Raw genomic sequence first — 17,533 nt, 5'->3', positions numbered from 1 at the left:
ATATGTCACCATATAATATTATTACAATGTTATTGACTGTATTCCGTGTGCTGTACTTTTCATCACTATGACTTATTTATCATTGTATCATGGAATCTATAGAATTATCTAATTCCTATGTTGTACAGCTGAAACTTATATAATATTTTATGTTTAACTACACCTGGAAAACAAACAAACAAATATGGTGTTATAAGGTAATTTCTTACCGAGGGAGTTCTCTGTACTTTGTGGCTTTATGTCTCAAGTAGTTTGCTGATTTTGTCAAAGTTACTGAATTTAGTGACATAAATTGTTTCCATTTTCTTATCATCCTTTTTAGCTTTGCGCAGTGGCAGTATCGTAGCCAATGAGGTTTATCCGAGGCGCGATTATTGCTAATTGAAATCTTATCATCCTTTTTCTAAATATCTGTAGAGTTAGTAAGAAAGTAATATTTCATTCCTGACCTGATACTGGTAAATTATCTTTCTTTTTTTTTTTTTTTTCTTCTTCTGGTTAGTGTGTCTAGAGGTTTATCGGTTTTATTGATTTACTTTAAAAAGTCATCTTTTGTTTCATTGATTTTCTTCTTTTTTTTTTCTCTTTCATTGCTTTATGCTCTGATATTTCCTTTATCTTGCTTATTTGGGCTTAATCTCTTCCTTGTTTCTTAAGTGAAAACTTAAATCAATTTATTGAATCCTTTCTCTGTGTTAGTATGACCATGCAGTGTACAAATTTCCCTCTATTGTTTAGGTTGCAGTCATTGTATTTGATAGGCTGTTTTGTTTTAATTAAGTTCAAAATAATTTCTATTTGCTATGACTTCAGATCACTTTGAAATTTGAGCCAAACCTCTACGTTGATCTACAGTATGTTTCTTCACCGTCTTGCCAATTAAATTTCCATACATACTTTAGATATGGATTTCAAGTTCTACTTTAAAAAACTCCCCTTAGTAATTTGACTGACATTGCATTACATCTAAACATCAAATTCGGAGATAATTGAGATTTTTACATATCGTTTCGATACACACCCTTCAATAAAGTTGTTTCATGTATTTATATAAAGGTTTTTTTTAATCATATTTGCACAGAATACTGAGAATCTCTGGGCTTTGTAAGTGCTCTCATCTGGTTGCATTAAGGTTCATTCTTTCTAAAGTTTGCATTTAAGATGGCTTAAAAACTTAATTTTTAAAAATCACTAAATAACATTACATTGTTTGTATGCACCACAGTTTGGTGCATACCAATGATACTTTGGTTGTTTCCAGTTTGTGACAATTTTGAAGAAAGCTATAAATATTTACATGCAGGTTTTCGTGTGGACACAAAATGCATTGAGAGGATACCTAGAACAGTGCTTGTTGGACTGTATGATAAAGCTATGTTCAGTTTGTTAAGAAACTGCCCAACAGCCTTCCAGCATGGCTGTACCATTGGGCATTTCCCCAATCAATGAATGAGAATTCTTATTACTCCACATTTTCACTAATGTTTGGTAATATCCTTTTAAAGTTTGCTTTATTTTGTCTTAGCCACTCTAATAGTTGTTTAGTGATACCGTCTTGCTTTAATTTTTAGTTCTAGCATCATGTGCTGGAAAAAAATATTCTTAATTGAAATTGCTTTTGCTCTTTTGTCAAAGATCAATGGACAATATTTGTGTGTGTCTAATCTGGACCCTTTATTCTGCCTATTGATTTATATGCTCTTTCTCCAACAGCATGCTGCCTTGAATCTTGTAGCTTTAAAGAATTCTTGAAATTAGTGTGCATCCTAAAATTATAAGTAAGTGCTCCCTCTTTTTCTATTTTTTATTAAATGTGAGAATTGGTATCAATTATTCCTCAATTGTTTGATAGAATTCACATGTGAAACCAACTAGCAGTGATTTCCTTTTGAAGAAATTTATTAATTATTCATCAGTTTTCTATAAGACATACAGGCCTTTCAGATTATCTTTCTCCTCATATGAATTAACGGTTTGTGTCTTTTAAGAGATTGTTCTATTCTTTTCGCATCATCCAAATTGTAGGTATAAAGTTGTCCAAATATCTCTTTATTATCCTTTTAATGTTCATGAGACTGGTATTAATGTTCATGAGATTTGTAGAGATGACCCCTCTTTCATTTTTCATGTTGTTATTTTATGTATTTTTTATTAATTTGTGTAGAGGTTTATCAATTGCATTGATCTTTTAAACTTTTAGTTTCATAGATTTTTTTCTCTATTGTCCTATTTTTATTTATTTGGTTCTGCTACTATGTTTATTATTGATTTTTTTCTATTACTTTAGGCTTAATTTATCATCTTCCTCTGTTCTAATATGGATGTTTAGGTTATTGACTTTAGATCATTTTTTTTTCCTAATCTGTGCACTTGGTACTGTGTTTTTCCCTCTAAGTACCACTCTCATGGTGTCCCAACAATTTAGATAAACTTAAATTGCATTTTCAAATCCATTTAGTTGAAAACTTTTTTTTTTTTAGTTTCTCTTCATATTTCTTCATTGGCACAGATGTTATTTTGCAACATGTTGTTTAATCTCCTAATAGATGAGTATTTTTCAGTTACCTCCTTACTGATCTCTCTTTGCATTCCATTAGAGTCCATTACAATTCTGTATGATCTGTACTTTTTAAAGCTTGTTAGGTGGATTTTTTGCCCAGGAAGTGATCTGTCTTGATGTTTCATGTTGGCTTAGGAAAAATGTGTATTCTGTTGAATATTCTGTAAAAGTCAATTAGAACAATTTAATAGCGTTACTCAAGTTAACTACATCTGTAGTGATTTTCTGCCTGCTTCTGCTATCAGTTACTAAAAATGGGAAAGTGAGTAGCAAAACTTCATACTGGATCTCTCTAGTTTGTCTTAAAGTTCTTTTTTTTTTTTTTTCTCATTTCAGTATGGCAAGTTTCTATTGATCTCTATTGACATATCTTCTAGTTAACTAATCTTCCCTTGGCCATGACCAATCTATTGATGAAACCATCAAAAATCTACTTCATGTCTTACAGCATTTATTGGTCTTTATTATTTTCTCTCTCTGCCATTACAGTTCTTTGCATACTATTCATAGTTATTTTAAATTCCCTTCTGATAACTCCAAACTCTCTGTCATGTCTATATCTAGTTCTGATGCTTCCTTTTTTTCTTTAAAAACATGTAATTTGGTTTGTGATTTATTGTTGAAAACTAAATATTTTGTAACCAAAACATTATGTTTTGGATACTTAGAACTGTAGTAAACAGGCCTTTGGTGGGAGGTTTATGTTAATCCAGCTGGAAGTTAGGCTGTGGTTAACATTTGCTGTAGACATAGGTTCCATTGGTGTCAGCTTCCTCTAGTATCATAAATTCTGACAGCTCTGTTGTCTTTGGGTTATCTAAAAACTCCTTAGATTCTATGTCTTGTTGCTTTTGCAGGTTATCCACCATTATAATACTGGATCCCTGTTGGTGTAGTGATAAAGCATGTGGGAGTAGAAATATCCTCTAATCATAAAAGCAGTTTCCAGTCTTTTATGTGGCCCTGTTCCCCTGGGCTATGACCTTGACTTAGCTTTCTATATCTCCTCAGTTAAGTGAGATAGGAAAGCTAGAAGGAACTGGAGTCCAGGAGATTCCCTTTCTCCAGGCCTTTGCTTTGGAAAAAACTCTGGGAATATTTCAGCAAGCTTATTTCCACCTTCCCCAGCCTGAGTCAACAGGGTACTTGTATTGGCTCTTTACTTTCAGAAACTGATAGGATTCCTGAAGGTGCGACTCATAAAAGTGTGAAGTTCTCATGAGACTATGACCACTAAGAGTGTCCCTCAGCTTGTCCAAGTCACTTCCAGCATTAATCACAGTTTACCACTACCAGTTTATGGCTCTGGCCCTTTCACGTCAGATAAACTAATCTTGCCTGTGGATCTGATTTACCTGTTTCCAGATTTCAGGGTAGCATTTTGTCATATGACCTCAGTTCTCTGTCAAAAGCTAGAAAAGATAGTGATACTAGTTTCTTCAACTCCCCCTTTTTGTAAGGACTCGAGTAGTCACTTCAAAGCTCTTACCATGCCAGAGCTAGAAACCAGAAGTATGCTAGATTTTTAGAATTCTGCCTGACATTTGTTTCTTTCACCTACATATTTCAACTCATTTAAGTGAAACATAATCGGCGTTACTTTGGAATTTCTAACCTTCTATCTTTTGCTTTGGACTGCCTGATTTTTGTGATTTTATTTATTTATTTATTTATTACTTTTGTAATTGTTTTCATCATAATAATTTTCTTCTTCACTAATTTTATACTACATCCTGTTTATATATTTTTAGAGCATGAATCGTTAAATCACCAAATTAAAAACGGGTACCTTTACTCTTTTCTGCATTTCCACTTGCTCAACTTATACATATTTCATATCATAGATCGAAGTTCTATTTTTTTTTAGATCCAAGAGATACTTTATTATTGTTTTACACATTCATTGTAACACAGAATTTCCAAGTATTAGTCCCTTCTATGTTCTTCATTTCTGTTTGTGAGGAGAAAAATCTCCAACAACTTAATTTTTGTATTGTCTAAATAAATATTTTAAAATTTCCTTTCTGATAATACATAGTTTTGCCTACATTTTTAGTGGTTTTTGTTTGTTTGGGTGGGAGAGGAACTTCTATTGAACCACCACCACTTACTCATATACTTTCATTACTTTTTTTTTTTTAATCTCCTAAGGCTCTCACAATTTCCAATTTTCCAAAACTTGCAAATATAATTAGATGAAGGTGGTTTTGTATGTGTTTACTTCTTTGTGTTTGAATTTTACTTCAGTTGTGGCCTGGTAAATTTTTACTCTTTCTGAGATATCATAAGATCTAAAAAATATGTCTTTCATGCACCTATTTATAATATCAAACAAGACAGCTGTCTGAATAACCTAGCCTATCATTATTGGAACCGAGAATTAATTTTTCTCCCTGGTGACTAAGAAATGAACAAAGTACATTTTTAAAAAATACTTATTTACTTAAAGAGGGAGAGAGAGAGTGAGAGTGAATGAGAGGGAGAGAGAGAAACCTCATGAGCCAGGGGAGGGGCAGAGAAGCAGACTCCTCACTGAGCAGGGAGCCTGATGTGGAGCTCAATCCCAGAACTCTGGGGTCATGCCCTTAGTTGAAGGCAGACGCTTAACATCTGAGCCACCCACGCGCCCAAAGAAAGAATATTAATACAAATGCATGTTTGTATATGTGTGTATGTAGGTCTGTAGATGTACTTCTAGACCCTAAAATATGTAGAATGTTTCTTTTGGGAGTTAAACATAAAGGAAAAATAATGATACTATTAGTAGTGAAACTGTTTAAAAGCATAAAGCTGAACACAAATCAAAATGGCCGCACTAATGCTTCAGTGATGCTTGATTTTAAAATAACCCTTTTGCTGCCTTCCACAAACCTCTCCTCCTCCCATCTCAGTCTTTTGGGAACCTGGTACAACCTTAAAGATTTGACAAAGGAGGCTTGTGGCACATACGCAATTCCTGCCAAAACTATCTAGATCCTGTCTTACCCGTAAAACACTGAAGCCCCTCTTTCTGGGAGGGCTTGCAGTTTTTGAAGACCTTGGCCTGCTGCAGCCTAATTTACACACTCTTTATCCCAAATTCTTGTCTTTCCATTATATTTTGGCCCTAAAGCATGAAGGTTGTTTTCTGGTAACAGTAGTAGTGTGAGCATCAGTAGTGAAAATCAAAGCAGACTGATACATTGTTATGTCACCTTTAGGACTTAGGAACTCCAACAGTCTTAAATACATATGGCAGGAAAAACGACAATGCTAATAGGATCGAAATATAATAGCAGTTCTCGCATTTTGGCAAATACCTCACTGAAGTTAAACCCAATTCATTTTATTCTGAAAATATTATGAGGTAGGTATCAAAATTATTTCCATTTAATATATGAGAGAAATACTTTTTGAAAGTTAGTGCAATTTTTTTCTATGTTCTACAGCTAATTAATGGTGGCGCTGCCTTAGGAATCTAAAAAAATCAATGACTATTGTATGTGGCCTTTGCAAGTTGTAAAGACAAAGGAGGTAATTTTAATGGACCCATAAACATTTCAAGTGATTATAATGCAACACAAAACTTTTAAAATTCTATCAAACCTCAGTTGCGGGTTTTTCATGGTGCACCTTTTGGCCAAACTTCAATTAAATTCAAGTTTATTATACTCCTCTTCCTAACAACAAAATGTATTATGTAGAACAGCATTAAATACCAAAGACCCCATGGAATTAGAATGAGAAATTAAAAGGAGAAAAATATTTAGAATATTGAAATAATGAGAACACCTGTGGAAAAAAATAGCTGAAGCTAATAATCACAGACTGCTTATAAGCATGAATACTTTTATTTTAAATCAAGTAATAGAAAAATATCAAGCTCTTCTCTGAAGGTAGTGACATTAGACTAATTTTGGTGACATTATACTAATTTCAGGAAACAGTCCACAAATTATTGTCCATTTTCTTTATGGCTTCCAAAGGAAAATATAAACAATTTTTGAATGAAGTTTTCAATGTAGAATTCGAACTTGAAGCCCACTGACTTAGTGTTTTCCAGATCAAATGCTGGTGTCACTGCTTCTCTCATCCAGCATCCATGATAAACCTTACTCTCTCTCAATATTTTCCTTCTACTACATACCTTGGACTGGAAATGCCCACAGTCAACCCATCTGTCATGAGCTCTTGGTCATCCCAGGATTAGCCTGAATTTTATGAACCTAGTAATTAGTATTTACTAGGAAAAAACAGAGCTATATGTATTGTGGTGACACAAAGAGTAGATATGTTTTTTTTTTGTTTTTTGTTTTTTGTTTTTAAGAGTAGATATGTTTTAATGCAGCTGTGTAAATTACAAACTACAGGATATTAATGATTTTTGAAAAATTTCAACCCATTTTTTAAAACATTTTAAATATAAAATATATAGAAAATAATTGGGACTGGTAGTTTTAATGAGTGAAATGTTATAACTTTTCTGTCCTAGCCATGAATATATATATATATATATATTAATTAATATAACATGTTAATAAATTATATATAATTTATTAACATGTACTATTTGTTTTATGGGTAGAGGTCTGTGAATCATCAGTATCACACATTTCAAAGCACTCAACATAGCACATACCCTCCCCAATGTCCATCACATCACCCAGCCACCCTATCCTTCCCTCCTCCAGCAGCCCTGTTTGCTTCCTGAGATCAAATATTTTGACTATGACTGTCTTCTGTAGATAGAAGCACTAACTCTATCCTTGAAAATGCTGAATGAAGCTGACAAGTGTACAAGTGGGAGCATATTTTTAAAATATAGCAGAACTACTTTATTGACTCGTACTGAGTTGAAAAACTAAAGTGGTTATTGTCATTGAGCTCTAAAATTTGGATGATTTGTAGTATCCCATAAATGTATGACGCCGTTTGTTCTATATACAACAACCATTTGACTCACTTTCTTCATGGTATTTATATCTCCTATGGCCACAATTTTATAAAGCAATTTTTATGAAAGCTGCGAAAAGGTCTTTAGCTTTTTTTTTTTTTTTCCCTATCATAAACTTAAAGATGGCAACACATACATGGAGTTCTGTAAAAAAATCCACAGTAAATATTATAATTCTCTCCTATTTAATATGTTGTGCTAAATTCCAAGAAGTGCATGTACTCCATTTTAAAACCTAATTTATTTTCATTTTTATCTTTTTAATGTTAGATACATTGATTTTGGAAAAAAAAAACTGGCAAAAATGGTTTTCAGTACTATGTCATTTTATGTAACAAATTTCTGTTTTTCTTTGTTCCTTTAAAATTCAGCCCTGATAAAGAAAGTTAAAGTCAAAGAAAAATATTATGTAATAAGTATTGTGCAATTATTAGACCTGTCCCTTGTTGGTATACCAACATAATCCTTTTTTCTTTTGATACAAAAGGGAAAACTTTTAAATTCCTTCACAAATACTGCACTTACAGTTAAAAAAAAAAAAGAGGCGGGAGGAGAAGTGTGTTTTCTAAGAAATCCTTCCCCTTCTATTAAACAATATCAAGAGACAAATTTGGCTAGGTACCTCTAAGAATTTAAGTAGTCTATTCTTTCTGGATCCTTTATTGTAACAGATGCCTGAAATTGAGAAACGTCAGTTTCCCTATGAGTGGGGGAGACTTCCTGAAAAGAAAGTTAGCAACAAAACCAAAAAAATGACAAATTTGGGAAAACATATGTGGAAGGTTTTTTTTTTTTTTTAATCCATTCTCAGTGGAGAGCATGTAGGGGACAAAAGGAGGATCCAAGTTATCCTATATACTTTTTCTGATTATTCTTATAGTATGATGAAAAACAGGTTATTTCATCCTTTTAACCAATTATATAAAGAAATTTGGAATAACAAAATGTGTTTATGTGTAAATAGCTACAATTTTTAAGAGAAAATATTGTCAGTTTCAAACTGATGTCCCCATTTTCCTTCACTCAAATGTGAAGTCAAATATAAATGTGTTTTTAGGCATTTTGTGTAAGTTTTCTTTTAAATTAAGAGAAAACAATTAAATTAAAATCTTTGGAGAAAATTTTGGAAGGATGGAGGTATGAAGCTGTTTTCCTAAGATGTAATTTATGAGGCAGCAGTGATGAAAACTACCTGTTAGACTCTGGGAAGGTGTTTGGTTTTGTTTTCTTTTATATTTTTAAATAATAGGTGATTATATTTAAAGTCACCTGCTATTTGTGACAAACACCACCCTTTAGGCAAAAAACAAGTATAAGACTTCTATCCAAAAAATCAAGACAATATAGTCAAGGTCTTCCACCCAGAATGACTACAAAAATTAAACCCCAACCAACATCCACCCTTATCATCCACCTTAGCATGACTATTTCTAGAACTATAGTGGTGTGTTTCCTCTACTGAGGATGGATTTTTCCCTTTATTTATTATGCATACTAAGTGTTTAAGAATCCTTTTTCTGTTCTGGGAGTGAACTATGTAATCAGGACTTTTAATAAATATACTTTGGTGGGAATGCAAGCTGGTACAGCCACTATGGAAAACAGCATGACAGTTCCTCAAAAAGTTGAAAATAGGGACACCTGGGTGGCTCAGTCAGTTAAGCCACTGCCTTTGGCTCAGTTCATGATCCCAGGGTCCTGGGATCAAGTCCCACATTGGGCTTCTTGCTCAGTGGGGAGCCTGTTTCTCTCTCTGCCTCTGCCTGCCTCTCTGCCTGCTTGTGTGCTGTCTCTCTCTCTCTCTGTCAAATAAATAAATAAATAAAATCTTTTTAAAAAAAAAAGTTGAAAATAGAGCTACCCTATGACCCAGCAATTTCACCACTAGTTATTTACCCTAAAGATACAAATGCAGTGATCAAAGGGGCATGTGAACCCGAAATTTATAGCAGCAATGTCCACAATAGCTAAACTATGGAAAGAACCTAGATGTCCATCAATAGATGAATGGATAAAGAAAATGTGGTATATATCTACAATGGAATAATATGTAGCCATCAAAGGAAATGAAATTTTGCCATTTGCAATGACGTGGATGGAACTAGAGGGTATTATGCTGAGTGAAAGAAGTCAACCAGAGAAAGACAATTATCATATGATCGCTATGATATGAGGAATTTGAGAAGCAGGATGAGGGGTTTGGTTGGTAGGGAAGGAAAAAATGAAAGAAGATGGGATCAGGAGGGAAACAAACTATAAGAGACTCTTAATCTCACAAAACAAATAGAAGGTTGCTGGGAGAAGGAGGGTATGGCTAGAGTGGTTGGGTTATGGATATAGGGGAGGGTATAGGCTATGGTGAGTGCTATGAAATGTGTAAGTCTGATGATTCACAGACCTGTACCTCTGAGGGAAATAATATATTATTGTATGTTAATAAAAATTATACACACACATACACACTTAAAAGAAAACAGATGCAAAAAAAAAAAAAAAAGAAAACAGATGCATGAATACTTCCAACATTAAGCAATAAAACTACAATATCAGAGAGGACATAGTACCAAGTCACCCAAAGTATTTTAAATATATTTTAAAATATGAGTTAAGTTTTTACTATACATTGCTAAAGTATTTTGGGGAAGACAGCGTGCACTAGGGAAATAATGTAACATAACATAATCATCTCAGTGGAAAATGTAATTATTCATGTATAAGTTTCCAAATGTTTTATTTCTTTCCTGATTTCTGTATGTTCCAATTTCAGTCACAGTTCATTGAAGTTTTAGTGAAGACTGCTCTTATTTCAAATAAACAAATTTTGAATAGTTACAAAGAATGTTAAAGCTTTTTTCAATCATGTTGACAAAAAAGAGGCCTCTAGAGGCCAACTACAAGATTTGTTCTTCATAAAGATATCTACAAAAAAACTTTAGATAATGAATTAGATTAGAAATAAAAAACAACAACAACCAAACAAAACATATGTTTGAATAAAAAGGCATGTGGTTGAGATTACCTGGATTTCTATGTCAGTAAATTCCCCCAATCTGTTTCATCCCATTAAACTTTTTTGAGATTTCTTTTAGAGAGGGAGGGACAGAGAGAAAGAAAGTGCTGTGCAGTTGGAGGGGGGGGGGTGTCAACACGGAGAGAAAGTCCTAAGAGTTTTCTGTGCTGAGCATGGAGCCTGATCAGGGTTTGATCTCATGACCCCAAGAGCATGATCTGAGCCGAAACTAAGAGTAGGATGTTTAACTGACTGTGCCACCCAGGTGCCTCTCATCCCATTAAATTTATCAGAAAATTGCCTAAGCATTTTATCAGGATTGCAAAATTCTCCAGCAAAGGAGATTGTGACTATTATGCAACATAGTGTATCTCACATCAGATTTGTAATAAATTTTTGTTCGCAAACCTCTAAACTGAGTTTTGAAAAATGGCAAGAGTCATTAATTAAAGAATTGTAGACTTTTAAGCTGTGATTAAAATTCAATGTGAACACACCCCATCCACCAATAAATGGATATGGAACACTATGAATACTTTCAATCTAGTTAATAGCTACAGATACAAAATCTGCTATAGTAGGGATGGTATTGTCAGTTTTACAACTCTATTTAAATAGTGTTGATAGGGACGCCTGGGTGGCTCAGTTGGTTAAGCCGCTGCCTTCGGCTCAGGTCATGATCCCAGCGTCCTGGGATCGAGTCCCACATCAGGCTCCTTGTTCTGTGGGGAGCCTGCTTCTCCCTCTGCCTCTGCCTGCCACTCTGTCTGCCTGTGCTCGCTCTCTCTCTCTCTCTCTCTGACAAATAAATAAATAAATAAATAAATAGTGTTGATAAACCATAAGGCTTTCTTAGCATTTGTAATAATTACATCTCTAGATACGTTGGAATCACATAACAGTTTAATGATTATTTGGGAATATAATATATATTGCCTTTTTTTTCATTTTATTTATTCATTTTTATTTATTTTTATTAACATATAATGTATTATTTGCCCCAGGGGTACAAGTCTGTGAATTATCAGGCTTACACATTTCACAGCATTCACCATAGCACATACCCACCCCAATGTCCATAATCCAACCACCCTATCCATACCCTCTTCCCCCCAGCAACCCTCAGTTTGTTTTGTGAGATTAAGAGTCTCTTATCGTTTGTCTCCCTCATGATCCCATCTTCTTTCATTTCTTCCTTCCTTACCACCCAAACCTCCCACCCTGCTTCTCAAATTCCTCATATCATAGAGATCATATGATAATTGTCTTTCTCTGATTGACTTCTTTCACTCAGCATAATACCCTCTAGTTCCATCCATGTCATTGCAAATGGGAAGATTTCATTTATTTTGATGGCTGCATACTATTCCATTGTAGATATATACCACATATTTTTTTTTAATCCATTCATATGTGATAGACATCTAGGTTCTTTCCATAGTTTGGCTATTGTGGAAATTGCTGCTACATTCAGATGCACATGCACCTTTGGATCACTACATTTGTATCCTTAGGGTAAATACCCTGTAGAGCAATTGCTGGATTACAGGGTAGCAGCTCAACTTTTTGAGGAACATCCATGCTGTTTTCCAGAGTAGCTGTACCAGTTTGCATTCCCACCAACAGTGCAAGAGGGCATCCCTTTCTCTGCATCCTCACCAACATCGGTCATTTCCTGACTTGTTAATATTAGCCATTCTGAATGGTATGAGGTGGTATCTCATTGTGCTTTTGATTTGCATTTTGCTGATGCCAAGTGATGTGGAGAACTTTTTCATGTGTCTGTTGGCCATCTGGATGTCTTTGCAGAAATGTCTGTCCATGTCCTCTGCCCATTTCTTGATTGGATTATTTGTTCTTTGGGTATTGAGTTTGATAAGTTCTTTATAGATTTTGGATACTAGCCCTTTATCTGATATGTCATTTGTGAATATCTTCTCCCATTCTGTCAGTTGTCTTTTGGTTTTGTTAACTGTTTCTTTTGTTGTGCAAAAGCTACTGATCTTGATGAAGTCCCGGTAGTTCAGTTTTGCCCTTGCTTCCCTTGCCTTTGGTGATGTTTCTAAGAAGAAATTAATGTGGCTGAGGTCGAAGAGGTTGCTGCCTGAGTTCTCCTCAAGGATTTTCATGGATTCTTGTCTCACATTGAGGTTTTCATCCATTTTGAGTCTATTTTTGTGTGTGCTATAAGGAAATGGTCCAGTTTCATTCTTATGCATGTGGCTATCCAATTTTCTCTACACCATTTCTTGAAGAGACTGTCTTTTTTCCATTGGACATTCTTTCCTATTTGTTGAAGATTAGTTAACCATAGAGTTGAGGGTCTATTTCTGGGCTCTCTTTTCTGTTCCATTGATCCATGTGTCTGTTTTTGTGCCAGAACCATACTGTCTTGATGGTTGCAGCTTTGTAATAGAGCTTGAAGTCTGGAATTGTGATGCCATCAACTTTCGCTTTCTTTTTCAACATTCCTCTGGCTATTCTGAGTCTTTCCTGGTTCCATATAAATTTTAGGATTATTAGTTCTGTTTCTTTGAAAAAAAAATGATGGTATTTTGATAGAGATTGCATTAAATGCATAGATTCCAACATAGACATTTTCATATTTGTTCTTCCAATCCATGAGCATGGAACATTTTTCCATTTCTTTGTGTCTTCCTCAGTTTCTTTCATGGGTACTTTATAGTTTTCTGAGTAACATTCTTTGCTTCTTTGGTTAGGTTTATTCCTAGGTATCTTATGTTTTGGGTGCAATTGTCAATGGGATTGACTCCTTAATTTCCATTTCTTCTGTCTGGCTGTTGGTGTATAGAAATGCAACTGATTTCTGGGCATTGATTTTATACCCTGACACTTTACTGAATTCCTGTATGAGTTCTAGCAGTTTTGGAATGGAGTTTTTTGGACTTTCCAAAATATTATACCATTTGCAAAGTGAGAGTTTTACTTCTTCTTTAATGATTTGGATGCCTTTCATTTCTTTTCATTGTCTGATTGCCGAGGTTAGGACTTCTAGTACTATGTTGAATAGGAGTGGTGATAGTGGACATCCCTGCCATGTTCCTGACCTTAAGGGAAAAGCTCTCAGTTTTCCCATTTGAGAATGATATTAGCTGTGGGTTTTTCATAGATGGCTCTGATGATATTGAGGTATGTACCCTCTATCCTTACACTCTGAAGAGTTTTAATCAAGAAAGGATGCTATACTTTGTCAAATGCTTTTTCAGCAACTATTGAGAGTATCATATGGTTCTTTTGCTTTTTTTCATTACTACCTTGTATCACATTGATTGATTTGCAGATGTTGAACCAACCTTGCAGCCCAGGAAGAAATCCCACTTGGTCATGGTGAATAATCCTTTTAATGTACTGCTGGATCCTATTGGCTAATATTTTGGTGAGGATTTTCAAATTCATGTTCATCAGGAATATTGGCCTATAATTTCCTTTTTAATGGGATCTTTGTCTGGTTTTGGGACCAAGGTGATGCTGGCTTCATAAAATGAGTTTGGAGGTTTTCCTTCCATTCTATTTTTTGGAACAGTTTCAGGAGCATAGGAATTATTTCTTCTTTAAATGTTTGGTACAATTCCCCTGGGAAGCCATCTGTCCCTGGGCTCTTGTTTGTTAGGAGATTTTTGATGACTGCTTCAATCTCCTTACTGATTATGGGTATGTTCAGGTTTTCTATTTTTTCCTGGTTCAGTTGTGGTAGCTTATATGTCTCTAGGAATGCATCCATTTCTTCCAGATTGTCAAATCTGTTGGCCTATAGTTGCATATAATATGTTCTTATCATTGTTCATATTTCTTTGGTGTTGGTTGTGATCTCTCCTCTTTCATTCATGATTTTATTATTTTGGGTCCTTTCTCTTTCCTTTTGATAAGTCTGGCCAGGGGTTTATTGATCTTATTAATTCTTTCAAAGCACCAGCTCCTAGTTTTGTTGATTTGTTCTACTGTTCTTTTGGTTTCTATTTCATTGATTTTTGCTCTGATCTTTATGATTTCTCTTCTCCTGCTGGTTTTAGGCTTTCTTTGCCATTCTTTCTCCAGATCCTTTAGGTGTAGGGTTAGGTTGTATACTTGAGACCTTTCTTGTTTCTTGAGAAAGGCATTGTATTGCTATATACTTTCCTTTCGGGACTGCCTTTGCTGTGTCCTACAGATTTTGAACAGTTGTGTTTCCATTTTCATTTGTTTCCATGAATTGTTTCAATTCTTCTTTAATTTCCTGGTTGACCCATTCATTGTTTAGTAGGATGCTCTTTAGTCTCCATGTATTCGAGTCCTTTCCAAATTTCCTCTTGTGATGGAGTTCTACATTCAGAGAACTGTGTTCTGAAAATATGCAGGGAATTATCCCAATCTTTTGGTACCAGTTGAGACCTGATTTGTGACCCAGGATGTGATCTATTCTAGAGAATGTCCATGTGTGCTAGGGAAGAATGGGTATTCTGTTGCTTTGGGATGGAATGTTCTGAATATATCTATGATGTCCATCTGGTCCAGTGTGTCATTTAAAACCTTTATTTCCTTATTGCTCTTTTGCCTGGATGATCTATCTACTTCAGTGAGGGGGGTGTTAAAGTCCCCTACTATTGCATTATTGCCAATGTGTTTCTTTGATTTTGTTATTAATTGGTTTATGTAGTTGGATGCTTTAAAATTATTAGATCTTCTTGTTGGACAGACCCTTTAAGTATGATATAGTGTCCTTCCTCATTTCTTATTACAGTCTTTGGCTTAAAATCTAGTTTATCCGATATAAAGATTGCCACTCCAGCTTTCCTTCGATTTCCATTAGCATGGTAAATTGTTTTCCACCCCCTCACTTTAAATCTGGACATGTCTTTCAGTCTAAAATGAGTTTCTTATAGACAGCATATTAATGAGTCTTTTTTTTTTAACCATTCTGATACCCTGTATCTTTTGATTGGGACATTTAGCCCATTTACAGTCAGGTAACTATTGAGAGATATGAATTTAGTGCCATTATATTGTCTATAAGGTGACTGTTACTGTATATTGTCTCTGTTCCTTTCTGGTCTACTACTTTTATGCTCTTTCTTTGCCTAGGGGACCCCTTTTAGTATTTTCTGTAGTGCTGCTTTGGTGTTTGCAAATTCTTTTAATTTTTGTTTGTCCTGGAAGCTTTTTATCTCTCTTCTATTTTCAATGACAGCTTAGCTGGATATAGTATCTTGGCTGCATAATTTTCTTATTTAGTGCTCTGAATATATCATGCCAGTCTTTTCTGGTCTTCTATGTCTCTGTACATAAGTCTGCTGCCAATCTAATATTTATACCATTGTATTTTACAGACCACTTGTCCTGGGCTGCTTTCAGGATTTTCTCTTTGTCACTAACACTTGTAAATTTTACTATTAGATGATGGGATGTGGACCTATTTTTATCAATTTTGAGGGGGTGCTCTGTGCCTCATGATTTTGATGCTTGTTACCTTCGCCATATTAGAGAAATTCTCTAGTATAATACCTTCTGCTCCCCTCTCTCTTTCTTCTTCTTCTTGGATCCCAATTATTTTAATATTGTTTTATCTTATGGTAGCATTTATCTCTGAAATTCTCCCCTGGTTGTCCAGTAGCTGTTTGTCTCTCTTTCCTCAGCTTCTTTATTCTCTCTCATTTGGTCTTCTATATCAATAGTTCTCTCTTCTGCCTCATTTAACCTAGCAGTAAGAGACTCCATTTTTCATTGTACCTCATTAATAGTTTTTTTTTTTTTTTTTCAGTTTGGATTTTAGTTCTTTTATTTCTCCAGAAAGTGATTTTCTAATATCTTCCATGCCTTTTTCAACCCCAGCTAACACCTTGATAATCATCATTCTGAACTCTAGTTCTGACATATTACCAATATCCATATTGAGTAGTTCCCTAGTCATCAACACTGCCTCTTGTTCTTCTTTTATTTTTTTTTTTCTTTTGTGGTAAGTTTTTCCATCTTGACATTTTATCTAGATAAGAATATATGAATGAGAGAATAAAATACTAAAAGGGTGTTTAAAACTCCAGAAAAATGTATGCTAACCAAATCAGAAGGACCCAAACCTGGGAGGAGAAGAAAAGGGGAAAAAAAATAAAAATAAATAAATAAGAAACATTAGACTTGTGAATAGAACAGAGCCACCCACTTGATTTTGTGTGTATTCTTATCTCTTAGAAGAAACTACCCCTCCAAAAAAAAAAAAAGAAAAATGTATATTTATACAAAATAAGGGTAAACTTAATGAAGGGATTGAATATGAGTGTAACAATGAAAATTAGAAAAAGATTCCATAAGAGGAATTGATTAGATAAGTTGGTTGGGAAATGAAAAAAATAAATAAATAAAAGAGAGAGAGAAAGAGAGAAGAGAGAGAGAATGTGATCAGGATGGAGACTAGAACAAATCATGTGCTAAATTTAGGGTATATTTTGACCTATTGGAAGAAACTGTATCCCAAAATTTTAAAGGAAAAAAAAAAAACTACATGTATACAAAAAATAAGGTTAATACAATGAAGGGTTAAAATATGACTATAACAATGAAAATTTTAAAAGATTTTTTTAAAAAAAGGTATTGTTCAGATAAAATAGTTAAAAATGTTAAAAGAGGAAAGAGGAAAAGTTAAAATAATAGAATAAGAAAAAAATTAAAAATTTTTTCCTTTGCAAGACTAAAGGGTCATGGGGAAAAAGCCACAAATTCTATGTGTTGCTTTCCCCTAGCTCTGGAGTTTTGCTTTTCTCGTTGATTGGTAAAATTGGTCTTGGGTGGATGTTCTTGCTGATCTTCTGAGGGAGGAGCCTTTTGCAGTGATTCTCAAATGTCTTTGCCTGAGGCAGAATTGCACTGCCCTTGACAGGGACCAGGCTACGTAATCTGCTCCTGTTCCTCTTGGTAGCTTTTGTTCTCTGAATGCTTTCCATAGAGCTTTGGAGGATGGGAATGAATATGACAGCCTCCCAATCTCCAGCCTGGAGGAGCCAACAGCTCAGGGCCCCACTTCTCAGTGCACCCTCAGAGA

The 17,533-nt window shown here is 34.5% G+C and overlaps 1 non-coding gene across 1 annotated transcript; it reads left to right on the top strand.

Annotated features, from left to right (window-relative positions):
- The first annotated feature begins 320 nt into the window (after nt 1-320).
- On the top strand, nt 321-459 carry LOC125101348 (U4 spliceosomal RNA). The gene has a single exon (XR_007127792.1). It is a non-coding gene; the product is annotated as a U4 spliceosomal RNA (small nuclear RNA).
- Nucleotides 460-17,533: the final 17,074 nt, after the last annotated feature.

This window comes from Lutra lutra, chromosome 5 (assembly GCF_902655055.1).
Source record: "Lutra lutra chromosome 5, mLutLut1.2, whole genome shotgun sequence".
NCBI classification, from domain to species: Eukaryota; Metazoa; Chordata; class Mammalia; order Carnivora; family Mustelidae; genus Lutra; species Lutra lutra.
The sequence above is the reverse complement of the archived record's forward strand: the minus strand, read 5'-3'. Positions and strand labels throughout refer to the sequence as shown.